This window comes from Trachypithecus francoisi, unplaced genomic scaffold (assembly GCF_009764315.1).
Source record: "Trachypithecus francoisi isolate TF-2019V2 unplaced genomic scaffold, Tfra_2.0 Lachesis_group3, whole genome shotgun sequence".
Classification (NCBI taxonomy): domain Eukaryota; kingdom Metazoa; phylum Chordata; class Mammalia; order Primates; family Cercopithecidae; genus Trachypithecus; species Trachypithecus francoisi.
This window is the reverse complement of record NW_022681468.1, coordinates 136597139-136621442: the sequence shown is the minus strand read 5'-3', so window position 1 is coordinate 136621442 and position 24304 is coordinate 136597139. Positions and strand designations below refer to the sequence as shown.

The window sequence follows — 24304 nt, the reverse complement described above, 5'->3', positions numbered from 1 at the left end:
TTGTAGTTAGAACCCAGGCTGTGTAATCATACTGACCAAATGACAATTGTGTCTCACACTCTTCTAGCTACTAGTTAGCCTCTTGGGCCTCAATTTTCTAATCTGTACAATGGGGGTAAGGGTAGTATATACCTGTTTAGATTAACTTAACTTCTTGGTACACTGCTATATTCTAAAGAGTGACTAGTCATTTATTCAGCAAATATTTATTGAGTTTTTCCTGTATACCAGGCATAAGACTGACTTGGCATAGATGATTAAAGTACAGTCTTAGTCTTTTGTACTTTCAAAAGGGTAGACACAGATGAAAAACAAGTTCTATTAAGGAGGCTATTATAATGGTGTCTATGAAGTGTCACAAAAGAACAAAGGAGAGGAGAGGGAGTAGGTGGGGACAGGGGCCAGAGAAGGCTTCAAAGTCTTGCTCTTGGTTAATGGCTACTGCATTTCCATGCTAGGCAAAACAAACTGTGCTGAATATTGTATTCAATGCCTTTTATTCTCCTTAACTAAGTTGTAAACAAACAGAAGTTTCCTCCAGAAAAAGAGAGTGAACAAAGCCTTCTGAAGATCAGAAAATGAGGTGAAGCAGAATCCCCCTGCCCTTGGTTGTATTCCTGTGCTGCAGGGAACTCACGATTCTCTTTGGGGCCTAGAGAGCGGTAGGGGATGAACTTCATCTGACATTCTGAGCTAGTTTCCTAAGTCAATATTCCCATTGAATGGAAGCCATTGATCAACCAAGGGAAGCTGCTAAAAATGGATTCCAGCCTGGGAAAAATTCCCTGGGGAGGCTGTAAATGTCCTGGCCTGGCCTGGCAGGGCTGGGTCCTCTGTGACTCAACTGGGTGAGAGCTGAGGGCTGTTCTACCGTCAAAACCCCAGCCACAACAACCTGGCTCTTGGGTCTCAGATACCCAGCACCTACTGGAGGCAGAGGAAAGAGCGGAAGGAAGAAGCAGGCCCCCCTAGGGTGGACTGGGCTGAGATCGGGTCATCTGCTGGACTCAGCGGCCACACACGCCCTAGCTAATTCCAGCCTCTCCAGAAGCGTGACTGTAATGAGGGGCTGGTGGTGGTCTTGCCGCGTCTCTGCCCTCCTTTCTTGCTTAGTGACTCATCACACTTTGATGGAGACGAACAATGAGGGGAGGGGCTCGGGGGCCAGTGGTTTAGACAAAGAAGGAAACTGTGCCTTGGCCAGATCCACGCCAATTATGTCTGAATAAATGAATCCACAGTGCGAGCTAAAGAGCCTTCCTTCCCTCACCCCACTCCGTTTTATTTATTTTTATCTTGGTCTGGAAAGTTGGACATATTCCCTGTACCGTCCTGGTACCCAGATGGCCTGTTTGAGTAAGCAGTGGGGAAGAAGGTCAATAATACATCAGCATGCAGAGTCTCCGCTAAGGTCAGTCCTGCATAAAATATGCCATGACAACCTGAGGGCAAGTTTAAAATGGTGCTCCACAGTGGGAGTGGGAGGTGGGAGTGCTGGGAGGATGTACAGATGCTGCCTTTGAGCAATTGCTGCAAAAATGACTTCTGCCCCCCAACCTCACCCCCCCAAAAGTGTAATTTACTGGGTTTGTATAGTGGGGATATAGGAAAAGTTTTCTTCAAGACAGAAGAGCTCAGGATCCAAGGGAAGACATTTTTAAGAGAGTCCGTCTTTACATATAAATGCCTGCTGTGTTAGGGACTTCTTCAAAAAGAATCAAATCCAATTGTCCCAAACAGGAACACAATGGTTGGCTACTGGGTATCTCATATTCCAATTGGTTGAATTTCTTTTTGTCTCCAGATAAATAGGATTTGAGTGCTGAACTAGGCAGTACCTATGAATTGTTAGCTGTTTTACCATTCATATTCTCAAGAGGCCTTTCTGGATTATATTTGGCTTATGCCCATTTAACTAATAAGGATAAACACAGATAAACATGCATAGTGTCACTGGAAATTTTATGAAGGTTCTGCTTTTCTCATCCTTTTTTAAGATTGAGGGAAAACTCAACAGCACCCTTTTAATGTAAAAATAGAAGAAAAGTCCATTTCAATTTGGGAATTTGTGAATAGTGACACGAATATTCTTGAAGATTGATCCAGTTTGAAGCATGTTGTGCATGGGTTTACTGTTCAACTTGCAAGTAATTTATAAAGCCAGAGTCAGTCTTGACTATGAAACATTGTATCACTGTGATTGGAATCAATAGTTCTTGCACCGTCATTTGTCACATATTTACAAGCTTGAAAAATAGTTCATTTTGTCCTCATCCCATAACTCAAAAGATTGAATCAGAGCCCTGGAGGGATCTGGCAACAGGACACATTCATTACTGATCACCCGCCTTGGTGAGGCTATAATCACAACCACACCAAAAATAGAATATAAATAAAAATTAAAGCACTAGTTATTTGGTATGCCCTTAAATATTTTCAGTTTCAAATATTTAAAAGTCTGTGGGGAGATTTCAATCACCTTCATGACCTACCTCAGTGACTACAAAGAGAAAATTCACTGAAGCTGATTTTCCCATCATACTATTGAAACATTCAAAGGTATCATTTTTTTAAATGAAGAAAAATAAAAATCTAGAGTTAATGGTCCAAAAACTTCATAAAGTATACTTCGTCCAGTCCCCTCACATATAGTGCATAAATGACCTTCTATTCCCATGAAAGATTTGTAGAACACATTTAAAGTAAATGCTTTCAATTTTAAGATAAAAGATTTATGAATGATAGAACTTGTGTCTATGAAATCGCTAATACCAACTCTCTAATATTTCACATGAAAAGCTCCATAAAATGAAAAGACTGTCCATAAAGTTGGACTACATCTGCTGTCAGAGACAATCAGTAACGAAATTGCAAAGCGAATATTGAAAAGGATGTGAGACGTGCATTTTGGGTTACAGTAACATGTTTTAAGTCCTCTCTATTCCACTTCTGTATTGATAAAGTATTAATGAATGGTTCACGTGCTAGAGGCTAATTCAGTGTCTTTATATAAATCTCCAGATATTAACAGATGACCACGTTGCTAAAATAACCCCAAATCTAGCTTGGTAGCTAGACTTTTTTCAAGCATTTTCTTTACGGAATTCAACCTATGAGAGATCAATTCATTTATCAAGTCTCAGGCTAAGCCAAACTAAAAACTCCAAACTGTTCTCCAAATGCTCAGTTGAGCGGCTCGGTGTAGATTATGGCCTGAAATTCCTTTTGCCAGAACAAGGCTGAAACTAATGTCATGTAACAGTCATTGCCTCTCAAACAATCTCTTTAATTTGTACCTTTACATTTAGGTTCTATGACTACCATTTATTATATGAAGTGACCCCATTTCCTCTATCAACATCCTCACTGAGAATGGCTGAAATTTAATTAGAAGTCAGACTGAGGTCGAGGACCTAATCTCTCTTTGTGCTTCGGAAAAGAGATGGGAAGGCAAACCTCATGAAGATAGAGACCTGAAATTGAATATATGAGCATTCAACAGAGTTCTTGATATCTGCTCATCAGCATATCTCCTTTTAGAAAGAGTAGGTGGTGAACTAGGAGATCTGCATCCCTCCCCCTGCAGTGCATTGGACTGTGGGTACCCCTAACCTAGAGATGCCCGTTCATAAACTAGTCAGCGACCTAGGACTTTGTGTCCTGGTATGAAAAGATGAGCTGGGTAAATCAGATTTTCTTCCATAAATAGAATGAAAAGTTGCCAGTTGTGGGGGTGGGAGGTTGCTAGAAGTAAAAGCTTTTATAGGAATCTGGCTGGGGCAACAATTACTGGCTATGTGCAAGATGAGGCAGCTTATCATCAGAAAAAGAAGAAAGTGTAGCAACCAGGGAGGAGATGTTATGAGAGAAAGAGAGAGAAGCTGGTCTTGGGAGCAGCCTCAGCTCTGTGCCTTCCAGAAGCACAGTTGTACAGCTTTACTGAGTCCCATGAAATCGCTCTGAAAATGCATAAATGTCCCTCTTTGTTTGGAAGTGATTTCAGTGAACTTTTGCTTTTTGAAACCTCAAAAAACAGAATGAGATGTATTTAATGTTGTGTCCAAATCAGAGCTAATCTCTCAGGTTTAGGGCACATTGTGCCATTCATTCCATGCATTACTGACATGGTTCTTTGAGGTTCAATGGGTGCTGGAGGTTAGTTATGGTGCATATCTTTATAACTCTTAGCCCTAATAGAGAAAACAGGATATTGAAGCACAAACAGTAGAAAAATACCTACAAAATGAATCAGTAGATGTGCTGAGATAGGCTAAGAATTATACTAATAACCTAAAAAACTAACTGGAAGCCTCAAATATTGTACTGATAGAAATACCTTACTTATATTTTAGGGACAGGAGTGTGGGAGGATGGCCAAAAGGAACATGCATTTTGGGCAGATTCTAGGAAGAGAAAACTTTGTCCTTTTGGGAAAAAAATGTATAAGGTAGAGTCAATAAAATATGGGTTTGAATTTTGACTCTGCCATGTACTGGCTGTGTGACCTTGAACAACTTATTTGATGTCTCTGAGTCTTAATTGTATTTGTAAAATTATAATAATTATAACTTTTCTTACAAACTAGTAAGGATTAAATAAGATAATTTGTACAACAAGGGCATGGAACAATTGAATACTTTTGTCCTTTATTGAGACTTAAGGAAAGGGCTTAGTGTCTTCATAACTGATGCTTATTTTCTTGTCAAAAATCTATCAAGAAGCTGACCACATGTGCTACTTAAATAGTATTTTCATAATACAGGGAAACTCAAAGAATTTTGTAAGAATCCTCTCTGGCTAATTTCTGAGAGCTGATTTGCTGACAAATGTTAATACATCCATTGTCCTGATGAGGAAGCAGTTTCTCGAGATAAATAAAATTCAAAACCCAAATAACAGTGTCACATTGGAAAATGAGACTACAGAGAATCTGAGGCAAAATGCCAGACTTCCTTAAGTTTATTGGAAGGACCTGTGATTGTTGCAATAAAAACTGATAGATTATTTAATAGTGTGACTGTGAGATCTGATAAAATATTTGTTCTTTTTGTCTTAGCAGTAAGCTCAAATGTTCAAGCAACAAACTTCCTGTGAGGATATCCATAAATGGCCTTTATTATGCCAATTTCAAAAGGGTATTTGTGTTTATCTACTTAAAAAAGGCATTAGGCAGTGATAATTAATAACACTTTAAGCCTATTATGTCCATTTCTGATATTAATCTGTGTATGTGCTAATTCCTCATCTGCCACTCTTAGCAATTGAATCCCTTGTTAAGTCCTCACCCACTTCATTTGTGAAGACAGGTGGAAGATAATTGCTGAGTATGTATTTCTTTGTCCTCTGTATCCTAAATTTCATTGTCATGCTTCAAGATACCAATTGCCCTTGACATTCATCTCTGTGCACAAGAAAACATTTTTATTAATAGTTGAAATAATATATATGAGGGGAGACTCATTATTTATTATGCCTGCTGCCTTTCTAATTTACTTCATTCTCTTTCTATAATCTGACTAATTTTTCCTGGTACCAGAAGTCATGGGGCATTAACAAGAACAAATTCAAAGAAACACAAACTAAAGAAGGAAATAAAGGAGGGCACTCAGCAATAACATATTTCTCATTGCCAGATGTGTTTTGATTTGTGGCAGTTATGCGGAAAAACTTAAGAAAACTTCCCCAAAGTATGAAGGCAATGTGACATTGTGAGACATCAACATGTAATAAATGGGATCAGCTATGCATGGAGATAAGCAACCCTACAAAATAATTGGAAAAAAAAACTGCGTGATAAAGAATTGAGTTTAGTCCTAGGAAATATGTTCATCTCAAGAAGGCCAAGTCAGAATGTAATTGAATAAAGAAAGGTAGAACGAGATCAGCTGAATGTTACTGGGTCTGGAGAAAAGAATGTGTGGTTTGAAGGAAGTAGATCACCTTTCTGTACCTAAGACAGGAGAACCCAGGAATGAAAGTCCTGTAGAATGCTTTCAGCATAGTACCCTGGCCAAAGAGTGCTCTGAGTGAATTCTCCTTCTTAAGTTCATTCGCCAAAAGAGATTGAGCATTTCTCTGGATCATATAGTATGCTAGGCCCTCAGTGAGTATGGAAGAAGATGGATGAGCTCCCTGACCAGTCCCTTTCCTTGGTTTGTATAAGCGAAGCCTTATTCTCCTGGGCATCTGATATTATCTAACATACCATTTGGCTTATGTTTTACTTTCCTTGTTCTCTGTCTTCCCCTGCAACAAAATGCAAGTGTCATGAAGATAGGGATTGTTATCCAGTGTTGTCCATTTACCGTTGTGTCAAGGGTCTAGAACAGTATCTGGTATGCAATAGGTACTCAGCAAATTTGGTGAACAAATAAGTCAGAAGTAAACAAACAAGGAACCAAACCTGTACGATAAAGAAAGCTACAAAGAAGAGAAAGAAAACATTCACAGACCCTCTCCCTCTGCCCACACAAGCCACTTATAACCATGCTCATTGTGGTGGATATTCTTTCAGTCACAAAAATTTGCAAGTCTGTTATCCAATGCCTTCTGTTTCACACACAGCTTTTTTCTTTTTTTACTGAACAATACATTGCATATCCATTCTATAATATAGCTTCATATTTATGGTTACATAGCATACTATTGTTTGGCTTATACCATAAATTATTTAAGCAGTTCTTATTGATAAATGGTTAAGTTATTTGCATTGTTTTGTACTATAGACAGTGTTGTGTTGAGCCTTGTATACAAGTGTCTTTACATATGTATCTGATTTTATCTTGGGTATTATTTTTTAAAGATAAACTCACTAGGTTAGACAACATGCACATTTATATTTTGATAAATATTTTCAAATCACCTCCAGGAGCAAACAATTTGTACTAACACCAGAGAAAGAAAAATATGCACTTCCTCCTATACCTACCGACTCTTAGTATTACCATTCTTTCTTATGTTTGCCAATATGATAAGGAAAAATTTGCATTTCATCATTGTCTTGATACACATTTCTTTGATTTCTATTAAGGTTAGACATCATTGTAGGTACACATTAGTGATTTGTATTTTGTGTGTGTGTATGTGCACTGCTTGTTCTTGTCTTTTGCTCATTTTTCTACTGTGGTGGAATAATATTTTTAAACATTTATTATGAAATCTACAGTTTCCCACATTGGCCCCTATTGAAAAATTCGATGTAGAAGGCATACAATTGTAGAGTATTTATTCCCCAGAAATGAAAAGTACACATTTACACCGTAAAACAGCATTATATTAGTCATTTGATAGTAGCAGTATATTTTCCAAGAATTATTGTGTTCTGACTTCACAAATCCACTTCAATTCAGCCTTTTATGTTTAGCACAATCTCCATGATTCTCAGACTTGACGGCAAGGTCACAGCAGTACTGAAACAGCAGGGAGATAACACCAGCGCTATTTGGAGTGAGATTAAATAGTTCATGTAAATGGGGGCAGCTGGGATACCATTTCTTCAAGAATGTTGTACTCAAGACACTGAGCCATCACACTCCTGCATTTTGGATGTGCTCGGGAGTTTGCGTGTTGCCAGATACGCCTATTGACTGCCAGGGAAGAAAAGGCTCAATCTCTCTCGAACTGTGGCTTTTTGCCAATTTGGGAGCAGCGGCAGGGAAACTCATTTATGCTAGTCCCATGTGGCTCTGTGTCTGGTATAGATTGTTCAAATCTCTCGATCCCACCAGAAAACTTATAAGCCTGATGCTAAGTTGTCTCCTGTGTGTCATTTTGGCTCATATGACTTTGCTCAGCCTGTCATCCTTCCTTTTCTGTCCTTAGAGGAACATATGAAAAGGCCCTCTTGAAGGACAAACACAATCCCTAAATATCCCAGCAACATCAAAACCCTGCCATAAAAAACATCATCCTTTATCCATATACCTCCTCTCCAACTAGAGTGAAAAGATGGGCAATAAACTATGCCTGGAAGCTCACAAGTTTCTAGTTTATCAAAAACATAAGGGAAGAAAACTTTGGAGCTGAAATTATCCTCCTCTTTTCTCCCGCTACTGTATGTCTTCCCTTCCATGTGTGTCTCATCCATCCTAGGTCCAAAGTCCTGTTTCTAAATGGGCACTTGCCCCGCATCTGTACAGCTAGCATTCCCTGGGATATGGCAGTAGAGGTTACTCTTACCTTCTGGAAATGACAGGCATCCTTTCCCCTAAATGCACATTTCCATACATGACTAAATTTGTTTGCAGATTTTCCAAATAGAAACTGACTTAAACACACTGAAAATCTTAAAATACTGACAACAGATGACTAACAGGATTTTTTTTGGTGTCCTTAAGCAACTGGATCTGGTTAAAAATATGGGCCAAGGAGCTACATGTCACACGATTTTGTCCCAGAATTTAAAAAGCAAAATAACGTTTGATTGCACATTTTGTCACATATGTATTAAAAGTAGAGACATATTTAGGGTAAGTATTATAAATATGAATGTTTTTTCAAAATTAGTTATAAATTACAAAATTAGATATAAATTACAAAATATATGTAAGAGATATATAACGGGATAAAAAGTACACATATATTTATTTAATGTTCAATTTTTTTAATAAACTAACAAAGCCATCACAAAAGTAGGCATCTCAAATTCTTATTCTATGTGTCTAAGGTTCGTCTTCCCCAGTTTTGACTCTACCTTCCCTGAGATACAAAAGCTTTTTTGGGTTTCACTTGTCATCATTTCAAGACCACAGAGGCATCTATTCCAAAGCTATTATTAAAATTGCTGAAGACGTCCTTTAGCATCCTCTTGCAGATTCAAAGAATCATTTCCCTTTCCGTAGACTCGTGTTCCTTATTTGGAAGCACTCAATAATAAACAAAGCAGGAAGTGGCCAACGCAGGGCCCCTCTGAAATGGCTGAGCAGTATTCAATCTGGTGGCAAATAAATAAATAAATAAATAAAATTATGCTGGTGATGAGACATCACTTACATCTATACTCAGGAAGCAGAGAAAGGCCATCCACTCTGGGACCTTATAACAAGGCACATATTAATGTCTCTTTCTGTCTAAAAGGAAGGGTTAGCTCTACTTAGTAAGCAGCCATGCAACAGGGAGGTGTGGGCTGAAGAACGCCATTCGCAGCTCCTACAGGAAGGTTGGATGCTTTCATGGTGGCTAGGGTAGGGGGTGAGGCCCAAAACATTCTTCCTGAGACTCACAGCCAGTGTCTATGCCTTCCATGTGTGTCTCTTTCATCTTAGGCTCAAAGTTCTGTCACTAAATGGGCACTTGCCCCACATCTGTACAGCTAACATTCCCTGGGATATGGCGGTGGAGGTTACGCTCACCTGGAAATGACAGGCATCCTTTCCCCTAAATGCACATTTCTGTACATGACTAAATTTGTTTGTAGATTTTCCAAATGGAAACTGACTTAAACACACTGAAAATTTTAAAATACTGCTGGCAGCAGAAGACTAACGGGATTTTTTTTTTTTTTAAATGCTCTCTCTTCATCTCTGCCACTGGATATGAGCTCACTCTCTCTCTCCTCTTCCCAAAATGTCCTCTTGCTGCTTCCCTGACACTTCTGGTCCAGTTTAAGTCTCCTTTCTTCACAAAGCCCTCCATGGAGGCAACATGCTATTGAAAGAGTGTGGGATTTAGAGCCAGAACGAACTGCCATTTCTCCTGCCAAGTCATAGCTCTGTGGCCTTAGGCAAGTAACCTAAAGTCCTCAAACCTGTCTAGCAGGGGTAAGAATGACATCTACCTCTCAGGGTTATTATACAGTTTATAAGGCAATTGTTTCAAATGATTCATGGCGACCTGGGTTCCTTGTACTAGTCTTTCTGTTTTTGCGTGTGCTTGGGTATTTCCACAATAAAAATCTTTTCATAAAATATATGGTCTATAAAGCACCTAGCACAGAGTAGAGAACACTCTCTCCCCCTGCTTTCCTTCTGTACCAATCTTCACTCTCTTCCTTCTCCACAGAGTGTGTCTGGTATTCATTCCTGCCCTTCAGTTAAGTGTGTCACAGACAGGGAGTATATGAAGGCTCACTAGGAGCCCAGGATGCCTGCCTCCATCCTCAGCTACCTCTTCTTGAGGCTCCCAGGGGAGATCCAGCAAGGTGAATGCCATCAGGCAAAGGAGGCCTTGCTTCCTGAGCCTCAAAGTCCAGACCACAGGGTAGGCACCCTGTGAGCCCAGCCACGCTCTAGGATCTGCAGGACTCCTTCGTCCAAGGTGAGAGACTCTGATTCTTTCTTTGGACTCATATCCTAATTTTGCATTTGTAGATACTTCGATTCTTGTAATGAGAAAAAGTAAATGGGAGGGAAAGAGAAAATATTTCCTCAGAGCCTAAGGCAGAGCTAGTCACAACTACTCACGCCAGGATGCCACAGAGATATCCCCTCTCCCTCAACAGGGGAAGGTGCCTGGCTCTTATTAGGGACCAGGGCTCTTAAGGAAGAAGCCAGAAAATGGCAGACCGTGAGCCCCAAAGAGGAAAAGAGAGAACTCTTCAAGATGTTTAGTCCCTCCTTTCCTCACTCCTCTTCGTTATGGTCCAAGAAATTCTTGACACTCTCTTCCTAGGAAGAAGCAGAATACGAGCCATGGGAGTGGGGTGGGGGGATAGAGGGGAGAAGAAGGAATTGGGAGTGTTGGATAGAGGCATGAATTCATCTCAGAAAAATTAATCTTAGGGTAAAACCATAGATTTGCTTTCTGTCAGGAGCCAGGGAGGGAAGATACTGGGTAGATTAAAAGGAGCAGTGATATAGAAACTGTGTTATTGTATAAGGAGTGTGCCTCCATTTCTTGATAATTGACAGATAACCCTGTTTAAGCCTCACCCCTCTCTCTGCCCCGTCTGCTCCAGCCCTGGTATATTAGTCCATTCTCATGCTGCTAATAAAGACATACCCAAGACTGGGAAATTTATAAAGGAAAGAGGTTTAATTAACTCACAGTTCAGTATGGCTGGGGAGGCCTCAGGAAACCTACAATCAGGGCAGAAGAGGAAGCAAACACATCCTTCTTCACATGGCGACAGCAAGAAGAATGAGAATCAAGTGAAGAGGGATGCCTCTTATAAAATCATCAGATCTCAGGAGAACTTACTCACTATCATGAGAACAGCTAGAGAGTAACCGCTCCCGTGATTAAATTATCTCCCACCCATGAAACGTGGGATTATGGAAACTACAATTCAAGATGAGATTTGGGTGGGGACACAGCCAAACCATATACCTGGGAAGCTGATGAGAAAACCAGGGTGCTCCCTCCTTTGGCAACAGCATAAGATTCAAATGATATACGCCCCTGCCCTCATGCAGAAGCTCTCACTCTGCCCCACATCCTAACCCTCCTAACAGCCCCAGATCAGTCTCCTTTCCTGGCTCTTTCAAGACATCCTCAGGCCAGTTTGGGAGGGCTTTCCTGCTCTTCCCAGAAAAACTTTGACCATGTCATAAGAAACTTTTTATACTCTGTTGGCATGTGTGTAACATGATAAGTCTCAACATATGAACTAAATTTGGGGTGAGGGTCCTGTTTCTAAAGAGTGACTTCCATAGGAATAAAAACGAGGAATGGGTAAGATGAGCATTTATGATTTCTGAGCAATGTGATTATGAGAGATTGATTTTTTTCTTTTACTTATCAGTGTACTCTGATGCAAATGTCTGCAAACTTTTTCTGGAGAGGACCATATAGTATATATTTTAGGCTTTCTGGGCTACACAGTTACAACGACTCAACACTCGACTCTTAGTGTGAAAGCAGCCAGAGAAAACACACAAACAAATGGACATATTCCAATAAAATTTTACTTAAAAAATTAGGCAGAGGGTTAGATTTGGCCTGCAGGTAACAGTTTGCCAACTCCTGATCTAATGTTTCTATATCAAAGCCTATTATTTGTATGATTAAGAAACATAAACATTTACAATAGTTAAAAAATTGGGACACATTGTAATCTTAATTAAGATTAAGACCTAATGGTTGGCTAACTAACACCTAATGTTTGGCTCTTTGAGGGATGATAAAAGGAGATGATGGGAGCTGTCTTTCTTGCTAGCTATGGTTTCCTAGCTACGGCCTACTTACTTACAGAGGGAAAGTCTTTGAGTCCTAGATTATCCTGCCCATCTACCATGAGATGCTGTGACATTGGCCCTCTGACCTTGCCAAAATTAATAACTGCTACAGTATCACAATTTATACTCTAGAATAAGAATGCACATCCTAAAAAAAATCAATTGATCCCAGCCCTCTAGTAGTCAGAGAATAAATCTGAATATCTTAGAGAAAGTTTCTGATAAATTCAATATGGTATCATTGAATGATCATGACTTGGTTTTCCTTTTCCTTAGATTTAGGTTTTCCTGATTTGTTTCTGCTCACAGGACTGGACCTTATAGGAGAGTGAGATGGGCTGAGCAGCTCCAGAGGAGTCTACCCTTTGCCCAGTCACTCTGGGGGAATTGCCACCGCAGTTTATATTTCATCAAGGGAAAATGCCGACCACATTTCCAAAATGCTGCTTTGGTCCTGGCCTCATTCACAGGTTCCCAGTCATCTCTTTTAAAGTGTGTTTCTCTAATCAGCTGGCTTGCTATGAAGGAAACACCAAGTGTGGCAGAAATTGTCTTCCTATTGGGAGAACAGTGGTAGAGCAGGTGCTTGAATGTGGGAATGTCAGAGCTCAGAGTGAAGGCAATTATTCTCCCTATGTAGCTCAGCAGGGAAGAGAAATTAGCAAGGAAAAGGCAGGCAGCTGCTCTTCCCCGGGTGTCACAGCAGCTGCAATGAGAGGGCACCACACACACCTGGGCACACGCAGCCCGTGCTGGCCCCTGTAGGTCTCGGGAGCCAGTACCCAGAATTCTGGCATGTGCTGCAGAGGCCTGTGCCACAAAGGATCTGGGAGGAGGCTGATTACTTCTTTACTCCGTGCAAGGGCTGCAGGTGAAACCAGTAGGATGATGCTTATGCATCTTCCCAAGTGGGGACATTTTTCAAAATCAAAATTAGCACAGAGGAATAATATTCTCTCCCTGCCACCTCTAGATGCTCATCCATTCAGGCTCAGTTTTTATCCAAATCAAGTGACAAATCTAATGGTGGCTATTCTACTTCCTATTAGATAATCCAAATGTCGGGGAACCAAACCCACTAATTTGGTGAGAATGGGATGACTTGCACCCAGCTTTCTCTCAGTGAGGGGCAGTCCCTTCAGATTTCTCAGGAGCATGCACTATCAACCTCAGCTGGACCCTGGTGATCAGGAAGGCTCCAGCTGTTCTTAGAGATTTCCTGTGTGAGGATTCCTGGTTCTTCTCTGCCCTTTGAACTGTGTAGCATGGAAGGGGTTAAAGATTTTCACAGAGGCCTGAGAGAAGGCGCACTATATTGGCCTAGAAGAAATAGAATTTTCTAATGTAAGCACCTGTCGTTTCTGTGTGGCTAGGCAGTCTTATGCTGCATTTTAAATTTCCAGAATTCTTTCGTTTATAGGTAAAAATAAGAACTATGTTGGGGCCTTCAATTGTTCAATTCCTAACTGTGTTAGTGACTATATTGGCTCAGCGCTGTAACAAACAAACCTCCAAGTCACAATAGCTTATCACAATATATAAATATACATTTTTCTCGTGCATATGGAAGTCCAATGCAGATGTTTCTGACTGGCAGGTGGCTTTCCTCCACATGGTCATTCAGAGACCCAGGCCCCTTCTACTTTGTGGCTCTTGCCTCTTTTAGAGCCACAGAGTTCTCTCCAGTCACTGAAAGACAGGGAACAAAGCAAGGAGAATGCACATCTGCTTTTTATTCACTCAGACCCAGAGGGGACACAGATCACTTCTGGCTATGTTTCATTCATGAAAATTACTTTGCATGGCCACACCTAGATGACAGGTGACTGTGACATGTAGTCCCTGGCTGGGCAGCCACTTCCCAGCAACAAACTGACACTATGAGGAGGGAACATGGATCTGGGGTGATCAGCTGGCTGTCAGCACGCTCACAGCCCTTTTTCATGCACCCCCCAGAGCGGCCCGCTGATGCTGCCGCTCACATCCAGGATGACGGTGCCCGAGATACTGCTGCATTTTGCTGTGTCCTTCATTCTCACAGGTCGTCAGGTAGCACTTTTGCTCGTGCTTCCTTCTGAGGTAAAGGCAGATGAGGAGCTGGAGGGGGAGGAATTCTCAGCAGGAAGGCCAGTTTGACTGTTTTAACAGAAGTCAATAACGCCTGCTGTAGGGCTGGGCTTCCTTGGGGTCTGAGGACACGAGAGGGCAGAGTTAATGGTCACCTGTGTGAGAGGTGCAGCTGCAAACCTGAGGGATGAGACTGTCCGGGGAGGCAGAGCAAGATGGTCTATGAGTAGAACTCTTCTGAGACCACTGGAGTTTCAGTTCCTTCACACCAAGCATAAGTAATAAAATAAACATTTAAACAAACAAATACATGGCCAGGCATGGTGGCTCATACCTGTAATCCCAGCACTTTGGCAGGTTGAGGCCAGCAGATCGCTTTGAGCTCAGGAGTTCCAGACCATCCTGGGCAACATGGCAAAACCCCATCTCTATAAACTATACAAAAATTAGCCGGGCGTTGGTGGCACATGCCTATAGTCTCAGCTACACAGGAGGCTGAGGCTGGAGAATCACTTGAGCCTGGGAGGTGGAGCTTGCAGTGAGCTGAGATCATGCCACTGCACCCTAGCCTGGGTGACAGAGTGTGACCATGTTTCCAAAAAAAAGCAAAAAGAAACAAACCCCTGTAACAATGTCATTCCAGATTTGAAGTTGACTACATATATTTTACAAAGCCCAGGCCAGCTGTGGAATTCCCAGTTCCCTTGGATCCATTTTAACACAATTCCTATCAGTTTATCTTTCATGCTTTTCTTTTCCAAAGTCTGACCCAGGACATTTACATTTCTAGGACGTAAAAACAACAGCAACACAAAACTGTTCCAAGTCTTTTTGGGTCTATTCTCTCCTTGTTCCTCAGAAAATTCCTGTGGGCTAGAAAGTACACAGAGCGTGAATGACACAGGATATCTGATGTCACATGGCTGACTCAGAACAGCAGTAGAACCCAGATGCCTAATGTCCCAAATGTTCCCAGTTGCCCTAAATGTCCTGACTCTCAGGATCTAAATTTAACTGGACCACGCTACCTTTCTCATCTCTTTCCCAATCCATCTCACCCAAGACATTCCTGTTCAAAGGACCTTGTAAACACTGAGCAATGAACCCTTTTGATGTAATAAGAAATATATATTTGGTCTTCGTCTCCAGTTCCTGAAAGAGAACTTCTAAAACCCTTGGAATTTCTTGAGTGGTAGGAGGGGTAGAAGCATCTTTTATTATTTGTAGCAATGAGCTTTAGGCTAATGACGTGATTCTTGATGGGCCCTAGATGGCCTCAGGAAGGGGGCTGGTTGCCAGAGGAACCAACCATGTGATTGGAGGGTTGGAACTTTCAGTCCCATCCCCTGACTTACTAGGAGGGGAGAGAGGCTGGAGATGGATGTTGATCAACTAGGAACTGCTCATAGTAAATAAAAAGCTTTCCTGAGTTCTGCGAGCCATTCTAGTAAATTATTGAACCTGAGAACAAGGTTGAAGGGAATCCCCCCAACTTTATAGCTGGTCCATCAGAAGTACATGTGAACAAGACTTGCTGGTGGCATCTGACATGAGAGTAGTCTTAGTCTGACAATGGACCTTGTTGTTCTACTCCTCTAGACTCAGAAGGATGGGAGGCAGCAGAACTGAACGTGTGAGTGTGGACTCTGAAGTCCATTAACACATGTTCAAAACTTGGTCTTGCACATAATAGCTGCGTGATCTTGGAGAAAGAACCTTCCTCTCTGTGCCTCAGTTTCCTATCTGTAAAATGCAGATGATAACCTGTTTTGTAGGTTATCATCTGCATTTTAAAATAGGATTAAAAGTATTGGCAATACAAGACGCCCTGAACTGTGCCTGCCACATAATTAGTACTGCAGAAGCTTTTGCTACTTTGTAACGCACATAGTTTGCCGGGTCTGGCTTATCAATGAATGTTAAGAAATCAGCCAGACTGTCAGGAAAATCCTTCTCAGCCTTGTATGCTTTCTGAAATCCATATCCTTGGTTGGACTCACCTAGCTATAGTTCTCTCCAGGGAAACAGGAATAACAGGGAGTAGAAACTATGCTACCCAGTAACCTCTGCACCTGGTGAATGGCTGGATTGCTCTACTCCTGATACTTTGGTTCTCCTATAATTTATTGTTCAAATCCAGGCAACATTTGAGAGTCCAGTAGTATTAAACTGAGTGGGACACTCTGTCAACTGTATTCCTAAGTCTAAGTATTAAACTGAATGGGACTGTCTCCCAACAGTGTTACTAAGTGTATGTCCTGGTTTGTCTAGGGCATTCCTAAGCTAGTAATTGTCACCCTAATTACTGCTGATTTGATGTGTGACTATTTGACTTGCTGCAGTCCCAAGGTAATAATTATAATATTTAATTCAACAACACCTCACAGTCTATCAGGTGCTCATATATGCTGTTGACGTCTTTCATCATACCTATGAAATAGATTTTATTATTTCCCCATCTTACAGATGAGGCAATGGAGGTATATTGATGTGCTAAAATTATACAAATAGTAAACAGCCGCACTCTATTCTACCGTATTATAGTTGCCCCTATTCCCAGAGACCTCCCAGTTCCTGAACACTTTCAACAACGTTGGACAATCATTTGACTGAACTGTCTGCTCCATGTGTTTTCAAGATTCCCTCATCTTGTCTCTGACCAGTGATAGATCCAGATTTCATACTCATTCATTAACCTAATTTTAAAAGTTATTTAACTATCTAAACATTAAATATTTAATATTTAATTATCAATATTTATTTAATTTATTAAATCTAATAAATATTTAAATATTTGAGTATTTAATATTTAAATAAGAATTATTTAAATAGATGTGTTTGTTATTTATCTTTTCCTAGGCCATAATATAGGGAAAATGATTCTGGGGAGGAGAAAGTTTTAATTTGGCTCTACCAACCATTAACTGTGGGATCTGGCTTAAGGCTTTTACATTCCTTACTCTCATGAAAATCTCCTTATTCTCATGCCTGTATATGCTCCTGCAATTGTGAGCATTTCCTTATCTGTAAAATGGGAACAATAACATTTATCTAGTTGTAGGAATTAAATGAGATATTATAGGGAAAGCACTTAGCAAATAGTAAGTGCTAAAAATAGCAGTGAATAATTATGTTAATTACTACCCATAGACCCAGAAGAACCATCGATGAACTAATGCATGAACAAATAATCAGAAACCAAGAGGTCCTAAAAGAAAATGCTCCATACTTCTCTGTTTAGAAACATATTCTACGCTTGCATCAATATGCAAAGATATTTATGCAGGGATTTTTATCATTACATTATTTGTAAATACAGAAAACACAGTATCTTTGACTTTGGCTAATTGATGATCGTTCTCTCATACTGAACTAGATGCACAGTCTCCTTACTTTGTGTGAATGGAAGCATTCTATGTTTAGTGACCAGAAGCCTCATTGAATCATCACAATAGAGAGTTACAAACCCACCAAACCCCAGACCCGAGCCAGAAGAAGACCTAGAGCCCTTGGAATGAAGTGGAGTTCGAGTCCCCTCAAGGAAGGATCTTGCTACACTGTCAAAAATGTACACTGTAAATCCCCCTCCTAGATTCCTCTGTGATGAACGTCAGTGGGAAATAACGGCCACCACATGCAGGACTGCTAATGGCCCAGACACTTCAGAAATAAAGATTTAGGTTACTCCACCACCCAAGGAATGCCTCTAGGCAATATGCTTGCAAAGGGTAAAGGAGTATGGAATGGGTAATAGAAGAAGGTAGCTATAAATACCACATATAATTAGGTGACAAGTTGCAGAAACAAAGAGTGTAATAGTTATCAGCATTTCTTCCATATTTTGATCTAAATAATTTACCTAGTATCAGTCAGTTCTGTCTTTCCCTTTCCCATTCCACTAATGTGAGATGTGTTAATAGTTGTTACACCTAAAGCTCAGTATGCAAATTGCAAGCTATCCAAAATGGAATATGACTTAGAAACAAAAATAACATCAGCCAGTATGTGTAAAATCATGTGTTCTCTTTTATGGAGAGGGATAGCGTATTTTGATTGGAGGATAGATACGTTATGTTTGGTGTAAATGAGATTTTATTTTTGCCTTTATTTGGAAATTAAGTATGGTTAACAGAAGTGCATACGGAAGCCATGTGACCAGGGCTGGGCTGCAATGGCTTTGTATTTTGTCAATTTTGCTGAGCTGGAACTGTGTTTCCCAGAATTCCCTTTCCCATATGACTCTGGACTGGGTTTGGCCACAAAAGATATTAGTATAAGACTTGGGAAATGGGAGTTAAGCACCAGCCTTTTCCTGCTCTGAAGGTGGCTGTAGGCACTTGACAGGTCATGCACATTGTTGCTGAGCTGCTGGCTTACCTGTGAGGGTGAGGCAGCACCAGCCTTGCCATTCCTCCAGCTCCCATCAGATCCTCTTCATCTTCCTGGGCCAGGTGTAAGTGCAGATCCATGGCAGAAGGTGTCAGCTTTTGCATGTCACCTGCATCATCATGCTAAGAGTCACTGAGAGACAGTCATAGATTCCAATCTGCTATGGTCTCTCTTACTTCATATCCGGTTTTCTTTTCCAACAGTTTTTGCAGCTGATGTAGAGTGGCTTCAGCCCAACACCAGGTTCCACAGCCTTGCATGGATTTCTTCACCACATCCCACAATTGTGAAAAGTCTATTCCTATTAATGATCCTTTATTCTATATCACTCATAGTGGTTCTGCTTCTCTGATTAAATGCTCCCTAATGCACTATGATTTCATTTTTTATTTAAAATCATATTCTAGTTCCTAGCATGATGGAACAAATTATGCTTTGCACAAGCTTGGTTCTGGAAAAGACTTGGGACAATATCCAGTTGAATGGGTTTCAAACTTTCCTCCACTGTCTTCTAGGTTTTCCTGAGATTCTTCTGGGCTCAAAGGTAGACTGTGGGTCACAGCAGGTAAGACTCCTCCACTCTGTTAAACCAGCAAAACCTCATGTTTGCCTGTTTCATTTTGTGTTTCTGTTTAGCTTTCTTTTGCTTTAAAAGAGGAACTTTGTCTAACCCCCTTATTTCCGTTAAGGGACTTCAGGGACAAAGAGCCCCAAAGTTAACAGCTAACTGCTGAGTGAGATCTCAGGACTGCAGGTTTCCATCCAAGGATTCAGCCCATTCACCGACTGCGCTAAGAGAGAATTGTGTTGTTTCTGCCAAGATAACTCAAATTACACCCCAAGGCCAGTGGGATGTGGGTAGATTGGCTTCACAGCCACCCTAAAGGGGCTTCCTAAGATGCTGCTCATTTTCTCCCAGATATTCAAGGGACACTTAAAACCCTTATTATTAGTCCTTCCAGGTCTCTGTAGCAGGACCTGAATGAAAAAGAAATAGAGAAACATTCAGGACTTATTTATTTCCCTATTTAACTGAGGTAGTTTATTTTCTTTCTTGAAGAAGAGGCATCTTGTTCCCTTTAAATCCACTTAGACAAAAACTAGATGTTATTGACAGAAGGCCTGTGATATGCATCTCAGGTTTTATATGGGGATTTTCGTTTTGTCACATCCAGTTTAAGCCACCAGCCTAATTTAATTACAATTAATGAATCACCATTTACCCTGAGGCAAAACCAGGTTTTCTTGCTGAAGAGGTGTTCAGTGCATAGCATTCAAATTCATGACCTAGACCTCAAATTAACGGGCTGTCCATTAAGAATGGATGAATGGCTTTGAAGACTGCATTTATCGGTTGTGGACAGTGGTCTCCTGCAGTCCCCAGTGGTCCCTTTGGAAGAGACTATCAGGACAGGAAGATGCTGCAAGGGGAATGTCCAGGGCTACCTAGTGCCAAGTGGGGGTTCATTACAGAACAGCTTTGTCCTTGTGGGGATGGATTGTATGAAGTGGTGTTTAGTTTTGCCCGCCCTGGTTATGAGAAGAGGCTCTGTCTCAGCTGCAAGATTTTCTGTACCCAGAAAGAAATCAACCTGCTGAGAAATTGGATCCTTCCCACAGCAGGGGAAACTTCCATCCTGTATCCAACCTCTAGGGTCTTATTGTTGGGAAAAAGCTAATGGGATATAAGAGACAGAGTGCATTGGATGACAAGGTCACCTTTTGTGATCAATGGAACCCTGAGAAACTGAAACTCTGGGCACAAAGGCTTCCCTGACTTTTAAATTAAAACAAAAGGGTTTTAATTTATTCAGTAAGAATTTGGTGAGCACCTACTTTCTGCCCATATCTTGAGATATTTAGATAGCAATGCCAAGGAGTAGAGTACTAAGTGTAACTATGAGGGGTACAGACACTCTTGGGCTGGGCTGGGAAGAAGGATCATCTTGTAGAGTTCTTCATCATGCAATGTTTGCCAGAGCTGATTATTCAGCTGGCATCATTGGCTGGCTTCATGGCCCTTTCTTCCTTCCATTGCTCCATTGGTCAAAGAGGGTGCCATTCCATGACAGAAAAGGGATATTCCTAGGTAGACGTTATGGGAGTTGTGCTTCCCTGCTGGAACTCCAAAGGTGCAGGACTTAGATTTTTAAGACACCTGCTTGGCACATCAGGGAAGTGTCTCAGGTGCTGTAAGCTTGACTTCAAAAGATGAGAAGGCCCAAGGGCAGGTAGGCATTCCTGGTACTGACTTCAGGAAGTACAAAGGCTGCAGCAACAGGGCCCACAGAGAAACAGGACACTGCTTTGCTTGGAGAGGTAGGATCCTCTTGGCAGTGAGCAGGAATAATTGCTGGGCAAGCCTTCCCATTTGCAGTGTTCATTGAGTGTATGGGTGGCTGTGGTTGTTTTTAGTAGAGCACTGCTCTTCTACTGTCAGTCCTTAACTTTATTGCCACATGCTTTGCCCTTTCCTCTCTGCTCGTGTGGTGATGACTCCCCACAACTGTGTGCCCTTAAGTCTCCAGTCATAGAGTCCACATTGGCCTTCCCCAGACTGACTCCCTGGGCTCTCATCACTCCTGGATCCCTGGCCGATCCTCACTTCTCCCAAGAAGTTGCAAATTAGATTGTGATATATTTATATTCTCTTCCAGTAACCACCTCTGTTGCTCTCGTGCAGTCGAATCCTGATTTGAACAATTTCCCTCTTCAGGGTGGCAAATTACCCTACTGCCTCTCTTTCAAATTATTTGTGGAAGTCCAAACTGGTGCTTGGTGCTCAAAAGTGGGAGTGATGAACTGTGTAGCTAGGGAGAAATGCACTAACACTATGAAATAAAATTCATGAAGATGTAGCTCAACCTCCTTCCAGAAACCCTCTTTTATTGCCTCCAACCAGTCCCTCTTCTAACAGCCCATAGCACACATTATGAGCTAAGTCTGAATGTCATATTTTAACATTTGATACATACTCTTTCATTCAACAGGACAGAACGGAGCTTGCAGGATCATATGGAAGTTAATAACCTGGTTCTTGCCCTCAAAGAGCTTATGATCTTATTTGGGAGACATCATCGTCATCAGCATCATCATCAACGCCACCATCACCACCCCCCCCACACACTCAATTATATAGCAAGACGACGATGCAAAAGTTGCTACAGGACAACATACCATAAATGCCAAATGAGTGCTGTCAGATCTAAGTGTGGGATGAGCAGAGTGGAGTGAAAGTCTGCAGGCTGGGTGGTCAGGACACACTTTAAAAGAGTGATTGAAGCTTGTCCTAAGAGAAGAGTGAGAATTAGGTAAGATTCAAGTTTGCCACGATGCTACAACATCACATTCTCTACTTATTCAATGTGTGTCAGGGTTATCTCCTCAGCTAGACTTCAACATTTTGAACATGGAAACCCTGTCTCAAGTTATTTTTGAATCAACGTCTTCTTGGGGTGTATGCCAGAGACATGCACTGGATTGATTCAAATTGAATTAAGTCACACCCTGAGGCATTTGTGCTGGACTTGTCCACACAGGAGAGAATGTGAGGTCTGAGGTCAGCTCCAGTAAAATCCCATCTTGGGCAAAGATCTAGCCTTTCACAGGACATCTAGCCTTTCACAGGAAATGCAAACTTTCCTTTTTCTGAGCAACTGCAGCATGGTCAGAAATTGTTCCTTCTAGCCCACACCTATCTAGTAAGACCAAAAGTGTCTGTGCTAATTATTCTTACAATAATTACTGTCTGATTATCACTTTCCCTGAGATAGAATTGCCATGAAGCTTAAGGTGAATGGACTCTCACTTGTCTGGATACCTTCTAAGACCTTGTAACTAATAATTTTAAGTTCCTTTTTTTTAAAAAGAGGGCCCTTCTATTTGTACTGGCTTCATTTCCCCCACCCCCAAATTTGGATCTTTTCCTAAATGCTTTTTTCATGGAAGCTTCATAATAGTATTATGAGGTAAATTCTACATAATTTGGACTTCATCAAGAGTCCCAGAGAGGTTAGCTGACTTGCTCAAGGTCACACAGCAAGTTAATAAAGATACAACTTCTATAAATTAATTTCAAAGCAGAGATGAGATATTCTTATAAATTATCCAAGATTATACTTTGGAGACTTTTCATTTCCTCTCCAGACAGTGAATACGAGAACACAGCATTGAGCAATATCATGTCCTTTCAAAGCTACCTTCTGCCTGTAATGTGAGAAGCCTGGGTTGCTGTCCTAAGTTAGCAGGGCTGGAGGCAGAGCAGACACCAAATGGAATCATGTGGCTATTTTGCTGGTGCTTAAAGTCTACCGCATTCTGCAAATCAAACTGCAGCATCAAAGTGTTGGAGAAATTGACTTAATTCAAAAACATGTCTAGGGCATCTCAACTTATTTTCTCTGAGTTTCAGTTTGTTTTTTGTCTTTTTTGTTCCTGGGAAGCCAATTATGTCTCACGGGTTGGGACTTTGAAAAGGAAAGTGGTGTGTTAGCATGCAGTCATTTGTGAATACTTACCCACGCATCAAACACTTAGTGAGCGTCTCCTTTGGGATATGCCCTGTAGATTCTGCATCCTGTCCCCCATGGGGACTATGCTAGGGGCTGCCACACAGAGTCTCTTTAGGCAACTATATCTCTTTCTGCAAACCCTGAGGCCATCAAAGGGCCAGGAACAGGGGTGGAGGGACTCCCTGAGAAGGCCACGTGGCCAAGGCCTTTAAACGTAGATTTTTAACTTTATCTTAAAATAAGATTTTAGAGATAATAATGAGATTGAGGAAAAGCATTTACGATCTATCTTGAAACATGTGTCCCATTACCAGACCATGCAACCTATAGTGCAGTACGCATTAATCAACTTTTAAAAATAAATCTTTCTATTATTTTGTAAATAGCATCTTTACATATCATTGTAATCTTAGGGTGACAAAAGAGTTAATTTGTTAAAGGTAAATATTGCAGTTTATCACGACTTATAACCCTATTCTGACATGTCATCATTGTTAAATGTCCAAAGAGCACAGGCCTCTATAGATCTCAAAGAAGTCCTCCCTTAGAGTCTATTCATCAGAAATTCCTGCCTATCCCTCCAGTTTCCTTCCATATCACACTGTCTTTTGCTCACCCCATCCTCACTCTGGTCTCTGCAAAGTTCCTCTAATACAACACATTCCTTCTGGTCCCTGAGCTATGGCTGCTACTCCTGCAGCCTGGGAGGCTTCTGTGGGGCTGGCCCTGTCTCAGGATTCACATCGTGACTCAGGTGTCACCTCCTTAGGGGCTTTTCCTTCACTTCTTGCCATGTCAGCTCTCTGTTTTCCTACTTTGATCACTGTGATATTTAAAGAATTAATTGCATGAAACTCATTTATGGGGTTAGAATCCATCTTGGTTCAGGAAGACCTGGCTAAACTTGGGCTAACCCCTAATTGCATCCTTCCTCTTCTTGTGCCCTCTGCCTGTCTGTTCCTAGGCTGGAGTGTGCATTCAAGATTCTGCATTCTGTCCCCTAGTATCTCATAACTTAGAGGTAAAGATGTAAGCTGCTTCTTCTCTGGTTTCCATCAAAAGAAAATTCGCTTGCCCTCAGATAGTTCCTATGTCTAGAACCTCATTAAAGACCTGAGCATCTCACGGAAGGCAGCAGATGTCTAATGGCTCCCTGGTGCAACCCTATCATCTCTCTTCCTCCCTTCCTGCCACTCGAGTTTACAGTTAATGTCTTCCCTTTTG

At 41.2% G+C, this 24304-nt stretch overlaps 1 long non-coding RNA gene across 1 annotated transcript; it reads left to right on the top strand.

Annotated features, from left to right (window-relative positions):
* Positions 1-10117: 10117 nt before the first annotated feature.
* On the top strand, positions 10118-23157 carry LOC117069221. The gene is made up of 3 exons (XR_004431456.1): positions 10118-10254; positions 19085-19134; positions 21560-23157. It is a non-coding gene; the product is annotated as an uncharacterized LOC117069221 (long non-coding RNA).
* The last annotated feature ends 1147 nt before the right edge of the window (positions 23158-24304 follow it).